We start from the raw sequence: 18,286 nt of genomic DNA on the forward strand, positions 1-18,286 counted from the left end.
TCCAGATTTTTGCCTCATATTTTTGTTTTGTTCCTCATAAAATCTGTGCTTTTCTGGATTTTTGTAATCAGTGAAGGACTGAATTCACTAAATAATGACAGGCATTTGAATTTCAGACTTCATATTCTTCAAAAAAGACATGGTAACACAAAACCTTTTATTCTAGCAATTTTCTAAGTTTATAATTTATTTATTTATTTTATTTATTTTACATTTGTTTACCGGGCTAGTCCAACTGGATATATTTCCATTTTCAGCAGAGGCCCGGGGAGAAAAGCTCCACATTAAGGTTAATACAAACAAGTCATTACATAAAGAAAGCAAATAGTTAGTAAAAAAAAATACATACAGAAATAAGGTTCAATCTAAAATATAAAGGAGAAAATTTATGCTAGGAAGGACATTTTAATTCTATTTACAGTATAGGAATAGGGGAGTTATACATTAGTAGAACATTCATAAAGAGTAAATATAGATAAGCAATTAAAAACATACAACCATACAGCTTTGTTTATTAAATTGTATCAGAGATTGATTTACAAGGGAGTTTTGAGATAGTTCTTCAGAAAGGAGTGAGTAGGAAGAGGTAAGAGAAGGTAAAGGTCATTAGTAGAATCATAAGATTAGTCAGGATTGATGCATGGGCATAGCCAGAGTGTTTTTAGGTGTTGTTTGAGCTTTTGTTTGAAGAGGAAGGGTGATGATGTAGTACTTAGAGTAGTAGGTAGTGAATTCCAGTGTTTACCTATGGTGTTGGAGAATAGTGAATCGCCTGCAATGTTATTGGACTTAGTTAGCTTCACAAGAGGTTTATTTGAGGAGCGTAGTGAATTTAGATTAGAATAGGGAGAAATAAGGTCAGAAAGTATAGGGGTATTTTTCGGTTGGTGAAATATCCTGTGAATAAAGGTAAGTTGGGAGAGTAATAGTGTATTTTTCAGTTCTAGCCAGTTTAGTTGTAGTAGATTTTGACAGTGGTGAGTTCTAAATGGGTTTCCAGTAACAAATCTAGCAATACTATTGTATGCATTTGCTAGTTTAGTAAGGTTTTTTTTCTTTAAGTTAGTGTATATGGGAGAGGCATAAAGAAGAGTAGAAATAAGATGAGATTGAGCAAGTGTAATTTTGGCCTGTGAAGCTAGAAAGGTTTTAATTCTTACGGTTTTGATAGTATTATTAATGTGGTTATCAAAAGTGAGGTTATTGTCAATTGTAATACCTAACAGTTTTGTGGTAGAGTCAGGGACTATCCGAGTACCATTATTGGAAGGAATAGAGAAGTCTAAGGGGGGGGGGGGGACTTATTATTTGGTCTGAAAAGCAGGAGTTTGGTTTTATTGGCATTCAAGAGTAGGCAGCGTTTCAAGAACCATGCCTCAACTGTGGTAAATATGTTCTGTGTTAGGGTTTGAAGTTCAGAGGAGGTATTGGCAGAGCATATGAGAGTTGAGTCGTCTGCATATTGAATACATGTAGCTTGATGTATTGCTACATGTAAGTCATTTATGAATAAAGAGAAAAGGAGAGGACCTAGGATGGAACCTTGTGGTACTCCAGGAGTGACTGGCAGAAGAGATGAAAGTGTGTTTTCCCAGAGAACAGCCTGTTGCCTATTACTAAGGTAGGAAGTAAACCATTGAACCACTTTGGTATCTAGTGAGAGAGATTCAAGGGTTTTTAAGAGCAAATGATGGTTTACCATGTCAAAGGCTTTTGACAGGTCTAAGAAGAGTGCAGATGATAGGATACTATTGTTGCGGTTTCTATTGATACACTCGGTAAATGATAAGAGAGCTGTGGTAGTGCTATGAAATGGCCTAAAGCCATGTTGGCAGTTAGCTAGTAAATTGAATTGAGTTAAGTGGTGCATTAGCTGATGATGAATACATTTCTCCATGATTTTTGCTAAGGGTGATAGGAGAGCTATAGGTCGATAGTTAGAATACTCTTTTGAGCTGCCTCCTTTATGTAAAGGGATTATGTGGGAAATTTTCCAGATAGCAGGGATGGTTCCTTCAGTGATGGTTCTATTTATAAGGAGGGATAATAGGATAAGCTACTGCTTCGGCCGCTTTTTGAAGGTATTCAGATGGTAACTGATCTGCAGATGGGGTACAGGGTTTGAGTTTTAGGATGAGTTTCAGGATGTAAGAAGTAGAGATAGGTTGTAGTTGAAATATGGGGAGATTAGCAGGTATACAGGTGGGGGGGTATGAATTGTCAATAGTAAGTTGGTTTGCTAGAGACTTAATGGTGTCTGTGAAAAAGGAGTTAAAGACATTGGCAGTTTGGTGTGAGGTATTCATTTCAGCCCCTGAAGGGGAAGGTGTACTAGAGCGGGCTGGGTATAGGAGTGAATTTAAGGTTGACCAGAACCTTTTGGGGTTGTTGTAGTGAGTTTGTTGTAGTTTACAATAATTATTTTTATCCAAAAAAACAGCTTTTTTAGTGCTATTTCTTAATTGACTAAAGGTTTGATGGTCTGAAATAGTTTTTGTAGTTCTCCATTTAGCCCAAGATTTATTCCTAAGTAGTATTTTTTGTCTTGTCTCTTTAGACAGCCAGGGGGCAGGTTTAGATTTAACTCTGACAGTTTGTTTTGGAGCATGTTGGTCGAGGATAGCTAGGAATTTGGTGTTGAAGTAATTGGTAGCATCTTCAAGGGTTAGGGTTTTTAGAAGATTCCAGTTACAGGCTTTTAGTTCATTTTGGAATAGTAATGGGTTAAAGTGTTTATTGCTGCGTGAGACCCTGTGGGTAGGAGTATAATTAATGTCATTCTTTTGTCTTATGATGTAGGTTAAGGAATGATCACTTACATCATCAGGCAAAGTTCCTACTGTATATGTTTGTTGCAGTTTGTTAGTAAGAATCCAGTCTAAAATACTTTCTTTGTTATTGGGTTTATTGATTCTTGTGGGATTATTAATTGTCTGAGTAAAGCCATGAAGATTTATATGGGATGAGGGATTGTTTGTAATGACAGAGGACCAATCACAATTAAAGTCACCTAGAATGATATTTTCTTGTGGGTAAGAAGAAGGTATACAACTTAGGATATTCTCAATTTTAGTGTAATTATTGCCAGGAGGAAGATCAGCACTTGAAAATTGTCCATATTTTTGGGGCTGCATACCCCCATTATTGGCTTTGTCCAGGTCTTTTGTGCTAAGAGGTTGAGAGGTATGATGAGAACTGAATTCACTGAATATGTTTGGGGACTGTATTCCCCCATTATTGGTTTTGTCCTGTGTTTTGTACTAAGATGTTGACAGCTATGGTGAGAACTGAATTCACTAAATGATAGTCATTTAAGTTTCAGTCTTAATGTCTTTCAAGAAGCAGATAATTTGGCATAGTGGTATGTTGCTCTTACTGTAGTTCACAGGGTCCTGGGTTCAAGATTTTGCAGTGAAATGCATGGTAGTAATCCATTTTATTCTAGCAATGTTCCAAGATTATACAAGCAATGTTTAAAACGTGTCCCTTGTTTTTGAGCTTTTGTCCCACCCCCCCCAATAAATTTTGCCTTTTTCCAGATTTCTTGTGTTGCAAAGTTCAGAGATACAGTTGAGTGGATTTTACAAGGAGCTGAGAGCTTCAAGGGAAGAGAAGTTTAGTGCTGCTTATGGTGAATCTGCTTGCATTGTAACAGGTTGAATACTTGCTTTTGGTACAGAAGGCTGTGGGTTCTACTCCCACAGTATATAGACACATTGCTGATACTGTACTGTACTGTGTTGTACTTTTAAAGGGGTGGACGCTGCAGTTCTGAGAATACCCTCTTTGGTGGAGATACCTAGTAACTATGAACCTGTTATTAGTTTGCCATCAATTCCATATTGCTAGCTTATCATTTTTTTTTAATGTAACATATGCAATTTATTCCTCAAGGGCAACAGGCACTTTATTTGTAGATGAAACAATGAAATATAAAGTTGTTTGCTAGCGGCAACCTCTTCATTAGTTACAGATCTCTTTAATGTGGAATTATTTCGATTTTATTTATTTATTTATTTATTTCACATTTGTTAGTCCAACTGGGTAAGAAATTACCCATTTTCAGTGTGGATACCCGAGGGGAAAAGCCCCGAACAAAATATGCAAATACATACAAATAGAGACAAGTTAACAGTATAAAGAGCAAAACAAACATATGGATACAATGGATAAGAAAATAAATGTAATCCAAGGAATAGTACATACTTTTACTTCTGCAGAGATTGTGCATATTTGCTGATGATGGTGGATTGTAGAAGTTTGACTAGACTTTTATGATGGAAATGTTCCGAATTGGGCAGTTTTATCATAATTGCTGCATGCATTTTGTTTCATTGTTTACTGGAAAAAAATGTTCAAAACAGTACATTAAAACACCCTCTAACAAATATATTGTATTATACAAGGAGTATAACTTAATACAATCAGGAATGTGTTTATTGATTATCTGATCAGCTCAGGTACGCCCCCTCCCAGTTCTTGGTTGGATGTGTTTGATTAGGAAACAGTTTAATCAACTGTATATAAGCACAAACTTTTTTTGTTACTGAATATTTTCACTGATCGAGTCTGAACGCTACTGAAATTGATGAAGCCAGATTGAAGCAATCACTTCTCTTAGATCTTATTTTTTTTTTTTTTGGGGGGGGGGGGTACTTATTGTCCACACTTAGGGAGCTAAGTCTGTCATGAAGGATTTTCTGCCACACAATTCTCCCGGCTGAACTGTACCTCTAACTGCCCAGATTTTTGCCTCTTATGTTTGGATTATTCCTCATAAAATTTGTGGTTTTCTGGCAAATGATTTAGGAATGAAGCCACTATATAATGACAGATGTTGAGTTTCAGACTTCATACCCTTCAGAAAAATGCATGCTAAAGCGAGACCTGTTATTCTATCAACTAAGTTTATACAAGAGCAATTTTTAGTACTATTTGTTTGTTCCCCCAATATATTTGACCTTGTCCAGATTTCCTGCGTTGAGGTAAGTGCAAATAAATTGCTTTATTAGAATTAGGTATATCCAAACCTCTCAACTGTCCCCGATTTTGGCTCAAAATGTTGCTGTCCTCCTAATAATCCCTCCACAAAATAGCAATTTTGGAAGAAACGTGGAGGGTTTGAAATTAATAAATAACTTTAATGATCAGAGTTACAGATTTCTTTTATTTCAGAAATGCATGTAGATTCTCTTATTTTGTCAGCTGCTCAACTAAACAACACTAATATTAAAAAAAGTGCCCCTCCGTTGACAGGTTCCCAGCTGTATTGTGTGGCTTTTATATTTTTTGCATCACATTTTTGGTCTGTTTTTCATAAAAATGTGTTTTTTTGGCAAATCATTAAAGATTGAAGTCAGAAAATAGACAGGCATTTGAGTTTCAGATTTCATACCCTACAGAAAATTCATACTAATCCAAGATTTATTATTTTATTATCTTTCTAAGTTTATGAGAGCAATATTTAGAATGTTTCCTTATTTTTTGGGCCTTTGTCCCACTTCTATTTATGGCTTTTTCCAGATTTCTTGCTCTCAGGTTGAGAGGTGTGACAAATGTGTCAGGGCCATCACCGTCAACCATTTCAAATTGTTACATACTTGTACCCCACTCCCCCATGTAGTGACTCTGGATGTGTCCAAGCAAGGCAAGGAGCAGTTATGCAGTTTAAGTGTGCAGAGTATCACCCCATCCAAGGTAGACACAAGTACCACAGTGGCTTTTCATTTGTCCTTGATTTTGCAGAATGTTTTGGTTTTCTGTCATATTTTTATACTGTTGATTTATGCTTCTTATTATTCAGAAAATGCATGATCATCAGGTAAGCTTGTCTGAGATTGTAAGATGCAAGTAAGCTTTAATAAGCATACTGTTAAAGAATTATCAACATTAAAACCTTTTTGTTGTTGCCATGCAGAGAATATTTACATAACTAGATAACGTATAAGCCTAAGGTATTGAAATGCGGGTCTACTTTACTTACCCGAAACGTTATTCACCGACACTCCGTTGACCGACACCTAAAGACCGGCAGTACGAAATACCGAAACTGTAACACGCCGTATCAGTGTACCGTACATCTACAGGGAAGTAGCCTACCATGATCAGTATTTGTGAAATGCTCACAAATACTGATCATGGTAGGCTACTTCCCTGTAGATGTATGGTATACTTATACAGTAATGCTGAATATTACGTGATTTGCTGTTAAGTGCAATTGCCGGGATTATGATCGTTGGCATGTTACAGTTTCGGTATTTCGTACTGTCGGTCTTTAGGTATCGGTCAACGGAGTGTCGGTAAATAACATTTCGGGTAAGTAAAGTAGACCCTGAAATGCATATGACATTTTTTGTAATAATGGACAAGCTTACAGTATTTTCAGAAGCTCATTACATTTGTTGGAGACTTGCAGTCATCTTTGCAGGCTTTACCTGTGAACTAAACAGAATGCCAATCTATCATGTGTGGTCCATAACCTGTGCAGTAATCCTTTAAGCAATTTATCTTGAGCTTGTTTCTTGTTTGCTGTTCATTTTATACTTCGATCATGTTTTCCCCATGAAACAAGTAGATAGTTGTTGTCAGGCAACAGGTCTTTTTTTTAATAGGAAACATTTTTACAAGTGGGGGTATCATAGAGATTGCTACTTTCAGCATTACTTGGAAATTTTATAAAGCTGAATATAAATTATAAGAACTGCAGTTCAAGGAGAAGTGGTTTAAGTTGAGTGCTGTTTGTTTTTCCATACTTTATTTTGACTGGCATTCCAGCAATGTATTTAAAAAGTAATTTATTTTTTCATGCTGCACAACCTTTTTCTTTCCATCTAGATATTAAGTAAGCTGTCATGTAGCCAGTGCATTGAAATATTTTTTTTCTTCTCCACTTCATTTTGTCTTGATTGGACTCTCATAATGACAGTTTGATACCCAGAGCAGCATATTTAATTAAAGTCCCAGTTTTTGTGGTTTTGAGCATAACCCTGCCCCTTTCTTCTTGGTCACACCCTTTTATGTTATCCCCACCCATTTAGCTGTCTTCTGCAGCCCCCCCCTTTGATTTGAAGTCACCAGCCACCACTGCCTCCCGGCTAGGGGGAGGGGGGCATTGCTTGGGAAGGATGGTCCAAAGCACGAGGTCCCCCTCCTAGACCAGTTTGCATATCAACGTCCTGGAGATGAGGGCGGTGCTTCTAGCATTGCAAGCATTCCATGCCCATCTTCCTCTAGGGACCATTGCGATCCAGACAGACAACTTGTCAGTCTGATATATCAACAAACAAGGAGGTACCAGATCTTACCCCCTTTGTCGAGAAGCCATGAGAGTGTGGGAATGGGTGATTTACACCGGCCGTTTTCTGGTAGCAACACACATTCCTGGATGGTCCAACATTCCAGCAGACAAGCTCAGCAGGACTATTCTGATGCCTTATGAATGATCTCTGAATCCTTCAGTAGCGGAAGAGATCTTCCTCAAGTGGGGTCAGCCTTGCTGCAATCTCTTTGCATCTCCTTCCAATGTGAAATGCAGCGAGTTCTTCACTCTGAACCCACCTCAGGGGGAGGTCCCCAGAGATGCTCTTGTACATGCTTGGCCTCCTGGTCTTCTTTATGCCTATTCTCCATTACCTCTCATCCCGAAGTTTCTACAGAAGGTTTGCAGGCTTTGGAATACATTAATTCTCATTACCCCATTCTGGCCTCGTCAAGTCTGGTTTCCCTCCCTTTGGTCTCATCTAGTAGTTCCACCATGGATCTTGGATCCGGTTCCGGATCTCATTTCACATCCCTAGGGTATTCCTCACCCAGACCTCGACAGTCTGAAACTCACCACTTGGCTGCTCCAGTTACATTGATTATTAGGACTCCCAGTTTATCCTCTCCGGTGAAGGCCATTTTGTTGGCAGCTCACAAATCTTCCACCAGAAAAATATATCGTAGCAAGTAGAAACATTTCTCCATATGGGCCTCTCAGCAAGACTTGGATCCTTTTACAGCTCCTGTCTCAGCAGTATTAGAATTTTTGCCAGGAATCTTTTGACAAGGTTCTAGTTCCTCTACCATTGAAGTACAACTGACTGCCATTTCTAATTTTCATGTGGGGGAGAACATGTCTTCCTTAGCTTCTTCTAGACTTTGCAAGACCTTCCTTAAAGGTACCTTTCTTTTAAGACCTCCGATGAGGGATCCTACACCTCCATGGGACCTCATTTTTGTACTTCAGGCTCTAGTCTTCCCTCCCTTTGAGCCTGCAGCTTCAGTAGATTTGCAGTAACTATCTTGGAAGACTGCTTTCTGCTTTTTTGGTAGTTATGTCTACTAGCATTGTCCATCAAAGTTCCTTACATGATTTTTCACAAGGACAGGGTTCCCCTGCGCACTAACCCTTCACCAAAGTGGTGTCAGAAGCTAACATTAATCAAACTTTTAAACTTCCTGTCTTTTTTCCTAACTTCCAAAACAGGGGTGAATACAAATTACGTTTGTTGGATGTACACAGACAATTGAGATTTTACTTACACAGAATGAAACCCTTTTGTAAATCTGATCAGTCGTTTCTCTCTTGTTCAAGGCCCTTCTTAGGGAAGACAATTTCTAAGGTGACTGTTGCTCGTTGGATTTCCCATTGTATTATCCAAGCATATTCTGACAAAGGAATTTCCCCTCCGGGTCAGGTTAAAGTGCATTCCACCAGGTCTATGGACACTTCAGTGGCTTTTTGGTCTAGGGTGTCACTGGATGATGATTGTTCTGCAGCTGCTTGGTCCTCATCTCATTCCTTCATCTTACATTATAAATTAGACATTGTATCCAGGAGTAGGGCGTCCTTTGGCTCCACAGTGCTCCGGAATATCCTTCCATGAGGGCCACCCAGGTGTTAATAGCTGGGGACTCTGTCCCGCAGGTTGAAGACAAAATGAAGTCAACTGCTTCGGATAAAGAAATTATGTACTCATCATAACGTTCTGTCTGAGGAGTTTTACTTCATTTGTCTTCAACCATCCCCCCTCCTTCCCCAGACTTTGTCACTATTGTCCTGGCCTTGTATATGGGAGATCAACATTCCAGAGGTGTCCCTTGTTATGCTTGGCTCAGGAATTTTGAGGGTGCCAGTAGTGGTAAGGTCTTGTTGGTTCAGGCTTATGTTTTGTTGAGCAGCAAACTCGATCTGAAGGGAGGAAGCAGACAGGGGCATTATGGGTAAAGGGAGGAGCTTGGAGCTCAGATCAGATGCTAGTGATATGGCCTTGTCGGATCTGATTCGGATCCATAGACCCACAGGTTGAAGACAAATGAAGTACAACTACTCAGCTGGAACGTTATGGTGAGTACATAACGTCTTTTTCAGAAAGACTGAGAGAAATTAGAAAGAAAAAAGAGAGAGAAATTAGAGAAAGAAAAATACTTGCACAACAAAAATTGTCAAAAGCGTCAAACACAAATTAATGTTCATTAATACAACAGATTCATGAAAAACATTACATTAGGCAAAAAACTTTGGGATGCCTGGAAAAAGAAGCAACAGAGGAAGTGCAAAATTAGAAGGAACAAAACCTAGATTTTTTGAAAGGTTTAAAAAAAGAAACATGACCATGGGAAAGAAAGAAGCATTTGATATGGTGCAATATTTATGCAAAGGAGAAAAGCCAGAGTAATCAATACAAAAAAAGCAGCTCCAGAGTTATTTGAAGAGAAATACAGGCAAAAGCATCCATATATAGAAAATTGCACAGTACAAAGCACAAAGGGGTGACCTAGAACAGAGGATTAGTAAGGCAGAAGTTAAACAAATAGAAATTGAAGTTATGTAATACCTGTGAAGTGATAGATTTAGTGTGTATGTCCAACACAGGTAATGTCACAGCATGATAGAACAATGACTCTCCAAATTAAAGACAAAAAGGTGGCGTGGGTGTCATTTGAAGAAGAAAAATGGATATGGGAAAGAAAAAGAGATTTGATATGGTGCTATATTTATATAAAAGAGAAAATTAAATTAATCAGTAGAAAAAAATCAGCACCAAAGATATTTGAAGAGAAATATAGGCAAATGCACCCGGATAAGGACAATTTCATAATACAAAAACAAAAAAAAAAGAAAAGAAAGGGGAAAGTAGAAAAGAGGATTAGTAATAGAGAAGTTAAAGAAATAGAAAATGAAGTTACGGAGTACCTGTGAAGTAAAGGATTTAGTATAGAAAATCCAGCTCAGGGAATGTCACAGCATGATGGAGCAATGGCTCCCCAAACTAAACAGAAACAGGTGGAATGGGAAGCATCTGATGACAGTAGGATACCAAAACAAAAGCTGAGTTGGAGTTTCACAGCAATGGAAAGAGCAGGAAAAGGTGGCATTTCTTACACAGGCAATGTTGTGGATTGATGGGCCTATGAGTTACCATATGAATGAGCAGCAGATGACTGAGGATGCAGCTGAAGAGTATACTTCACAGGAGGACATTCTGGAACTTTTTGTAAAATGCCAGCAGGAAACAGAGAGCAAAACGTGCTCTCAGTTTAGAAGAAAATTAATTAAGGGAAGAGTTGTTTGATTTAATAGAGATAGAAAGACTTAAGATCGATGAAATAAAGAGATTACAGAAAGTAGATAAGACCCACAATGTTAGAAGTCTGATAACAGATTAACACAGTAATCAAGACTGTTAACAGAAATGTATGTAATATAACAGAAATAAATAGGATATATTACTGTGCTGTTAAGTTAATAGATAGTCTTACCACAAAAACATACAGCAATAAGGGAAAGAAGGAAATAAATAAAATGCCACCATGGAAACTTTAAACCGAGAAAACTATAAAACAGTAAAAGAAGAAGTATCACTGTTAGAAAAATGTAGGAGGAGGAACAGATGAGCAACAATACTTGGGAAAATAGATGAGCTATAAGCAACTATTGTCCTGGCCTTGTATATGGGAGATCAACATTCCAGAGGTGTCCCTTGTTATGCTTGGCTCAGGAATTTTGAGGGTGCCAGTAGTGGTAAGGTCTTGTTGGTTCAGGCTTATGTTTTGTTGAGCAGCAAACTCGATCTGAAGGGAGGAAGCAGACAGGGGCATTATGGGTAAAGGGAGGAGCTTGGAGCTCAGATCAGATGCTAGTGATATGGCCGTGTCGGATCTGATTCGGATCCATAGACCCACAGGTTGAAGCAAATGAAGTACAACTACTCAGCTGGAACGTTATGGTGAGTAGTACTGGCACAGTATCAGAACAGACAAGGATCTATCATACACTATTGCAAATAAAAAACAAAAGCTATCAGCACAGGCAGAAAAAATTAGAAGATATGCAGGTAAATATAAAGGAAAAGTACAAATAAGCAAATCATTGATGACCCAAAAAAAGTTTTATTGAGAACTGGGAAACAAAGCAAAAGGAATAGAAACCAACAAGCAAAGGATAAATAGATGTATTTTGGCAAAATATTTATGAGGACCTTGAGGAACATCATAAAGATGGGAAATGGATAGAAAAAGTAAGGAGTTCAAACATACAGGATATGAAATGGGAAGAAGTAATGGCCAAAGAAACAAACAAAATTAAGAAATACTCCTAAATGGAAAACCCAAACCCAGATACTGTACCTAACTTCTGGCTAAAAATACCTTTACAGAAAAAATTAGCCCTGAGTAAGAATTACATGCTCATCCCAAACAGGCACCTACCTGGTTAACAACAGAAAAAAACAGTACTCCTCCTTAAGATTGATACTGTAATACATCCTAAAAACTACAGACCAGTAACTTCCCATCTGACAGTGTACAAACTATATACTAGAACTGATGCAGAGTTTATAGTCATTTACAAGAAAACTCAATCATGGCAATATAACAAAAGGGTAACAAAAGACAATCCTATGGAACAAAGGATCATTTGTTGCTAAATAAATAAAGTCATAATAAAGTATTGTAAAAGGGGAGGAATCTAAGTACGGCATGAATTGAATACAAAAAAGCATTTGGTAGCATTCGGCAGAATCCCACGTTAATGAATAAAGGAATGCTTACAGATGTACTGTATAAGATACACCATACATTGATCAATTACATTACAGTGACCACAAAACAATGGCAAATTACTTTGCAATCAATCCATTACAAAGGACAAATTATTATCCGAGGGTTAAAACCTAACGGGAATATTCCAGGGTGTCTCTTTGTCACCTGTTGTTTTGTCTTGCTTTTAACCCATTAAGCTGCGTTTACTTAACAGATTAGGTCTTGGTTACAGTTTGGCTCCCAGAAAACAGCCTTGCATAAAGACTTCTCATCTGCTTTTTGTGAATGACTTAAAACTGTATAGCTCATCAGATCAGATGATAGAAGGAATGACATTTGGTCTTGATAAATGTGAAAATCAACATTTAAAGTAGGAAAGTTGCAGTACCAAGAAAGTATCAGTCTGGGACAGAAATGTGATGTAAAGGAACTTGAGCTGGAAGGACTGAATACATATTTGGGAATTGTTGAAGGATCTGCAATAAAACATGAACAAATGCAAATAAAACTCAATAAAGAATACTTCAGAAGACTAAAACTAATATTGAAATCAGATGACATCTGGGAATAAAGTCCAAGCTATAAATGAATTTTCTGTTCCTGTTCTAACTTACAGTTGTGGTATGATTGACTGGACCCAAAAGGCATTGAATCAGTTGGACAGAAATACAAGAACAATGTTTCTCGCTTATCAAATGATAAAAATCACTGTATGTCAAGATTATATATTCTGTGCACTGAAGGAGGTATGGAACTCCTCGAAATTTATTGCAAGTATAGCTCTGCAGTTTTGGGACTGCATTCAGATCTGCTGACCTCGTCAGATCCGAACATAGTAAAAGTTTTAAACCATGAGGACTGGAAGTCTAGGATGACATCCTACTTGGTTTATTTTAGCAGGAGTCCATGTCAAGTGGGAATGGAAATCATATCAGAAGTAGACAAAACTCTGGGAGCAACTGAATGTGCCAAAAAAACAACAACAAAAAAAAAAAGAATATAAGAAAAAGGATCATATGAGAAGTAAATAATGGGGAAAAGCTACATGTATAGTGGCAAGTATAGAGACCTCCTGGAGCAACCTCATGTTGATTAGGATTTGACTCAGAAATGGTTAAGGAGAAGTGAGTTGAAACAAAAGGATGAAAGGATGAAGATGAATGGCAGCCCAGGATAGTTGACTATGTGCATGTTACTTTATAAAGTCCATTGGACATGTAGGAGAAACAGACAAATGTAGGTTCTGTAAAAAAAGAATCGGAAATGGTTGTATACCTTGTTGCTGGGTGCAATATACTCATCTGCACTGAAAGATATAAAAATGCAACAAGACTTTGTTTTGGGGATTTTGCAAACACTACAATACAGAAGTAGCTGAGAAACATTGGAAGCAGTAACCACAAGGCATTATAGAGAATGATGAGGTGTAGATCACATGGGGATCACCCATTACCAACAGTTAAAAAAAAAAAAAAAAAAAAGATGTGAAAAAACCAGATGTAGGAGTCCATGATAAAAAGACAAAGTAGCAGTGATCATTGAAATTGCTACACCTACCGATTACAGTGTGTCACATGGAGACACAACATCATAAAATATCAGGATTTGCAGGCAGAAATAAGAGTAATATGGAAGAAAGATACCCAGACAGTTCCAGTAGTAGTAGGAGCAATGGGTCTAATAAAAAACAGTCTACATTTGTATTTAGGTATGCTGCCTATACATGTAAGTCTGTATGAATTACAGGAGGGGTCAAGTTCTGGGAACATTGTGGGTACTATGAAGAGCACTCTTCACTGACATCAAGGATTGAAACAATACTAATTTCATGAACTTTAATTGTACCCTGACTTAGGAATGTGGTCCATTCCCATCATGGAAGTAAAACCCTAAAAGATAATTTATTGTTAGTATGTTAGGAGAGCATACATTTTTCCTTTTCTTATTTGTTTTTATTTTTTTGGAAAATAAGATTTTGTCCTAAGTTTTCTATGAATCAGAGAAATGATTGTATTGCTTCCTGTATTAAACATAGGAAAACAGGATGGATGTATATTGTTTCTGGGATACATTATATACCAATGCAAGGGAATACATTTTTATGTGGATCCAGTTACCATTCTGATGCACTAATTGGGTCAGTACGATGCAGTGATCTATTGAGAATTAAGATTAAATGTAGCAAGGAAAAAGACTTTGAAAGACATTGTGAGAATATTCATTCACAAACTGTAGAGTTCATTCTGGGGACATGTTAAATTATTGATGTTCACCATTCTCACTGCTGGAGTAACCTTTGGCTATTTGGTTTGTATCCTGCCCAACCAACCTTGCTGATTGGCTAGCTTCTTGAAGGGGCATCAACAGTCAGACTGTAGACATCTCCTGTACTTTCTTGCCACCTCAAGGGACAGCAGATCTGAGCCTTCACAGGATCAACATTTGGCTACCGGCTTCATTTTGGACAGATAAGTTGCCATACCGAGCAGATAAGTTGCCATATCGGAAACCTTCCCCACAGAAAATATTGCCCTTTTTAACTACTATATTGTCTTTTTTCTTTTTTGAAGAAAGTCAACAATGTTATTAATATCAGAAGTTTTTTTGTCAAAAACAGTTAATCTGAAGTAGGGACTTCATTTGTCAGCAACCTTTGGGTCTTGGATCCGACTTCGGATCCGAGCCGGCAACTTATTTTACAGCTTATGGATCCGAGCTCCTAGCTCCTCCCTTTACCCATAATCCCTGCCAACCCTGATTGACCTCAGATCTAGTTTGCCACTCTTAGAAGAGACAGCTGGATTTTAGAGCTCCTGGCGACTTACCAGATAAGTCTTCAAAACTTGTCAAATTAGAAATTTTTTTGGTTTAATTGAACAGTGTGTGTGGTTTAGGATCCCTTTTCGTTCATTTTGTTAATTTTTAGTGTAATTCCTCCCTTCGCTGGTTCGTAGAGTGCGTGTGTTGCTTGTGTTTTTGGGGCCTGGTGTGTTTGTGTAGTTTACTTTATTTTTTCTAATGTCGGAGGCCCCAAAACCCATTTTTTCTAAGTGCACCGAGTGTGGCCATAATCTTTCACCGGCGGATGGCCACACTCGGTGTGTTCGGTGCCTTGGGGTTGAACACCTGTCCTCGGGGTGTTCCATTTGCGCAGCGTTCAACCCCAGGGCACTGAAAGAGCAGAGGTCGAAGCTGGTTCTGGTGGGACTTTTGCCCCCGGATTCGGCTTCGGCCTCCGGTACTCCCGTGGCTCCTCCTCAGTCCTCGGTGGTAGCCACTCCTGCCCCCCTTCCCCCAGCCGGGACTCAAACTCCCACTAAGATGCTGGTGGAAAGGGAGGCCAGGAGGGAGAAAAGGACGGAGAAGCACCACAAGCGGTGGGTCGAGGCCTCCACTTCAGCCCCCCAGCTAAGCGGGCTTCTCCCTCCATGGCTTCCAGGTCCCCTCCTCCTCGGATTCGATCCCCTTGCTGTTCCTCGGGACCCGAGGAGGAGGAGACCTGATCTCCATCGAGGTCATCGAGGCGGCATTCCCGGCCTGCCTCGGTGGCCTCGTCGAGATCTACTTAGTCTTTCTGATGCAGACTTGGACCGGATGATGAAAAGGTTCATCCAGGCCCAGCTGCAGATGGGAGTGCACTTGCCCCCCCCCCCCTAAGGGGGGGGAGCTCGACACCTTTTTTTACCCCGATAGCTCCTTCTCCGACCCGCTTCCCGGGTTCGGAGTGCTCGGAGCTGGGCAGCGTTGAAGCCGGGGGTGGGTCGGCACCGACAGTACTGGGTACTTAGGATCCGACCCTGCCCTCGAGTCTGTCGGGTCCTTCGTCGGATCCGACCTCTCGTAGCCATGGGCCAAGCTTCGGATCCGAGGGATTCAGTGTGCCTTCAGCTCCGTCCAGGTCGGAGCACACGGGTCCTTCGGATCCGAAGGCCTCGGCGCTGGTTCCGATCCCTTCATCGGATCTGAGTGGGAGTCGGCTTTCGGACCCCAGGGAGAGCAGCTCCTCCTCGGCCTTCGATGCAGTGGAGAGGGCTCTGTTGAGAGCATCCGGACCCCCGGTCCTTGCATCGGCTCCACCCTGCACTCCCTCTCTGCTGGGTCAGGCTTCCATCACCCGGCCACAGGGACAGCCTGCTTCGATGTCCCAGGATGTTCCACTGGAACAGGATATTGCTGGTGAGACCTCCTCGGACAGTCCCCCCGAGGAAGTGCCTCACAAGCATAAGTGTAAGAGGAGACACGTGGACTCCCCCGAGTCCTTAACAGAGGACACGGACTTGGATGAAGGGGAAGGCTCCCCAAGGTCACCCCCCGAGGATGTCTCCTTTGGAGACATCATGGAAATGCTTAGGATCAGGAGGGGGTGGTCTGCCCCCAAGGCTTCCTCCGATGAGTCTGTGTTCCTGGAGGCATTCGAAGCAGGCCTGTCTACCTCTTGGGTGTCCCCTCCGGCCGACCCTCTGGTGGACCTCATCACCACCAGGGCGTGGAAGGAGCTGGACATTGTGGAGTCAGTCCCCAAACGCCCGGATAGAATTTTGAGTCCCCCTGCAGACCGGTCCCATTGGAGCAAGGGTCCCCCCGTAGATGCCATGTTGATGGTGGCAGCCACCAAGAGGGAATTAGCTCATGACAGCCCCTCGGTCCATCCACCGAGCAAGGAGTCCCGCTGGATGGATCGCCTTGGGAAGCGGGTATTTAGTTCAGCCACCGTCTCAGTAAGGTCCCTGAACTACATGGCACATGTCATCAGGATGCAGTGAGATCTTATCAAAGAATATGCTGCTTCCCCCCCAGAGTCCATGTTGGCGGAGGACAAGCAGTTGTACTCCACTCGTATGGCCACTCTAAGATCTTTTTCAAATACCTCTATGCGGCTTTTGTCCCACGCCACAGAGGGAGCCGCTAGAGCCAGCGGAGTGGGTCTAGTCATGAGACATCAGGCCTGGCTCCGACATTGTGACTTCGCAGAGCCCTTTAAGGCATCCTTTGCGAATGCCCCCTTTGATGGTTCTGCCTTGTTTGGCAAAACTGTTTGCAAGACACTTGTCCAGAGTGAAAAGGACAGGAAGACGTGGTCTGCCATCGGAGTCCGCTTCTCTGCTCCCCAGAGGTCCTTCTCCAAGAACCAAAAGGGACAGAAGAAGATGTGGTTCCGGAAATCGCAACATTCCCATCCTGCTCCGGACAACCAGTCCTTCTGTGGCAGAGGAGGACAGGGAGGATGCCGCCCTAGAGGCAGAGGGGCCCCGAAAAATTTTGGTTCCAGAGAAACCTTCTCTGATTGGCCCACGCAGCAGCCCTGAGGGGTTGCCCGACTGCTCCACTCTGGAGGCAGTCGGGGGGGCGTTTCTCGAAGCACCTGGCGGCTTGGGAGTCCATTACGTCAGATCGCTGGGTGCTTCGTATCATATCCAGAGGTGACAAAATTCCACTACACCATGTCCCCAGACTCAAAAACCTCCCCGATGTACCACCCGATCACAGGGAGGCGGCAGCTGCAGAAATTCAGCAGCTGCTAGAAAAAAGAGCCATCCAGCCCGTCCCCCCAGATCAGCTCGGATTAGGGTTTTACTCCAGGTTCTTTCTGGTGCCAAAAAAGACGGGGGACTTGAGATGGATTCTCGACCTTTCACTCTTTTACCTGTCAGTAACCAAAGAAAAATTCTGGATGGTCACCCTTCAATCCATTCTCCCCCTCTTGCAGGAGAGCTACTGGATGTGCTCAATAGACCTCAAGGATGCGTACTACCACATTTTAATGGACAGACGATCCAGGAGGTTTCTCCGTTTTTGGCTGGGAGCCAGACACTATCAGTTCAGGGTCCTTCCCTTTGGTCTCACCACAGCCCCCAGGGTGTTTACCAAAGTGTTAACAGTGATAGCGGCCCACCTGAGACTCCAGGGAATGCAGGTCTTCCTGTACCTGGACGACTGGCTCCTGTCCACCCCAACAAGGCATCTACTCTGAGCAGCCAGAAATTACTTTCTCCGGCTAGCTCCCCAACTAGGCATTATGATCAACATGGACAAATCCTCCCTCCTCCCTTGCTCCAACACAAGTGATAGAGTTCATAGGGGCCAAACTAGATACGAGAAGTCTGCGAGCGTTCCTCACTTCGGAGTGACTTCAAAACCTGAGGCTTCATGTGCGGGCCATCCTCCAATCAAAAGCCCCACCGACGGAATTGGTCCTGAGGGTGCTAGGTTCCATGGCGGCAGCAATAACTCTTCTTCCATGCGCTCGTCTGAATATGAGGGT

The 18,286-nt window shown here is 41.1% G+C and overlaps 1 protein-coding gene across 1 annotated transcript in view; it reads left to right on the plus strand.

Moving 5' to 3' along the window:
• The window catches only part of PPP4R4 (protein phosphatase 4 regulatory subunit 4), a 2,733,238-nt gene that overhangs the window by 945,697 nt on the left and 1,769,255 nt on the right, over positions 1 to 18,286 (plus strand). The gene's annotated exons all lie outside the window — the stretch shown is intronic.

Source organism: Protopterus annectens, chromosome 6.part0, assembly GCF_019279795.1.
Source record: "Protopterus annectens isolate FY-2018-M chromosome 6.part0, PAN1.0, whole genome shotgun sequence".
NCBI classification, from domain to species: Eukaryota; Metazoa; Chordata; order Ceratodontiformes; family Protopteridae; genus Protopterus; species Protopterus annectens.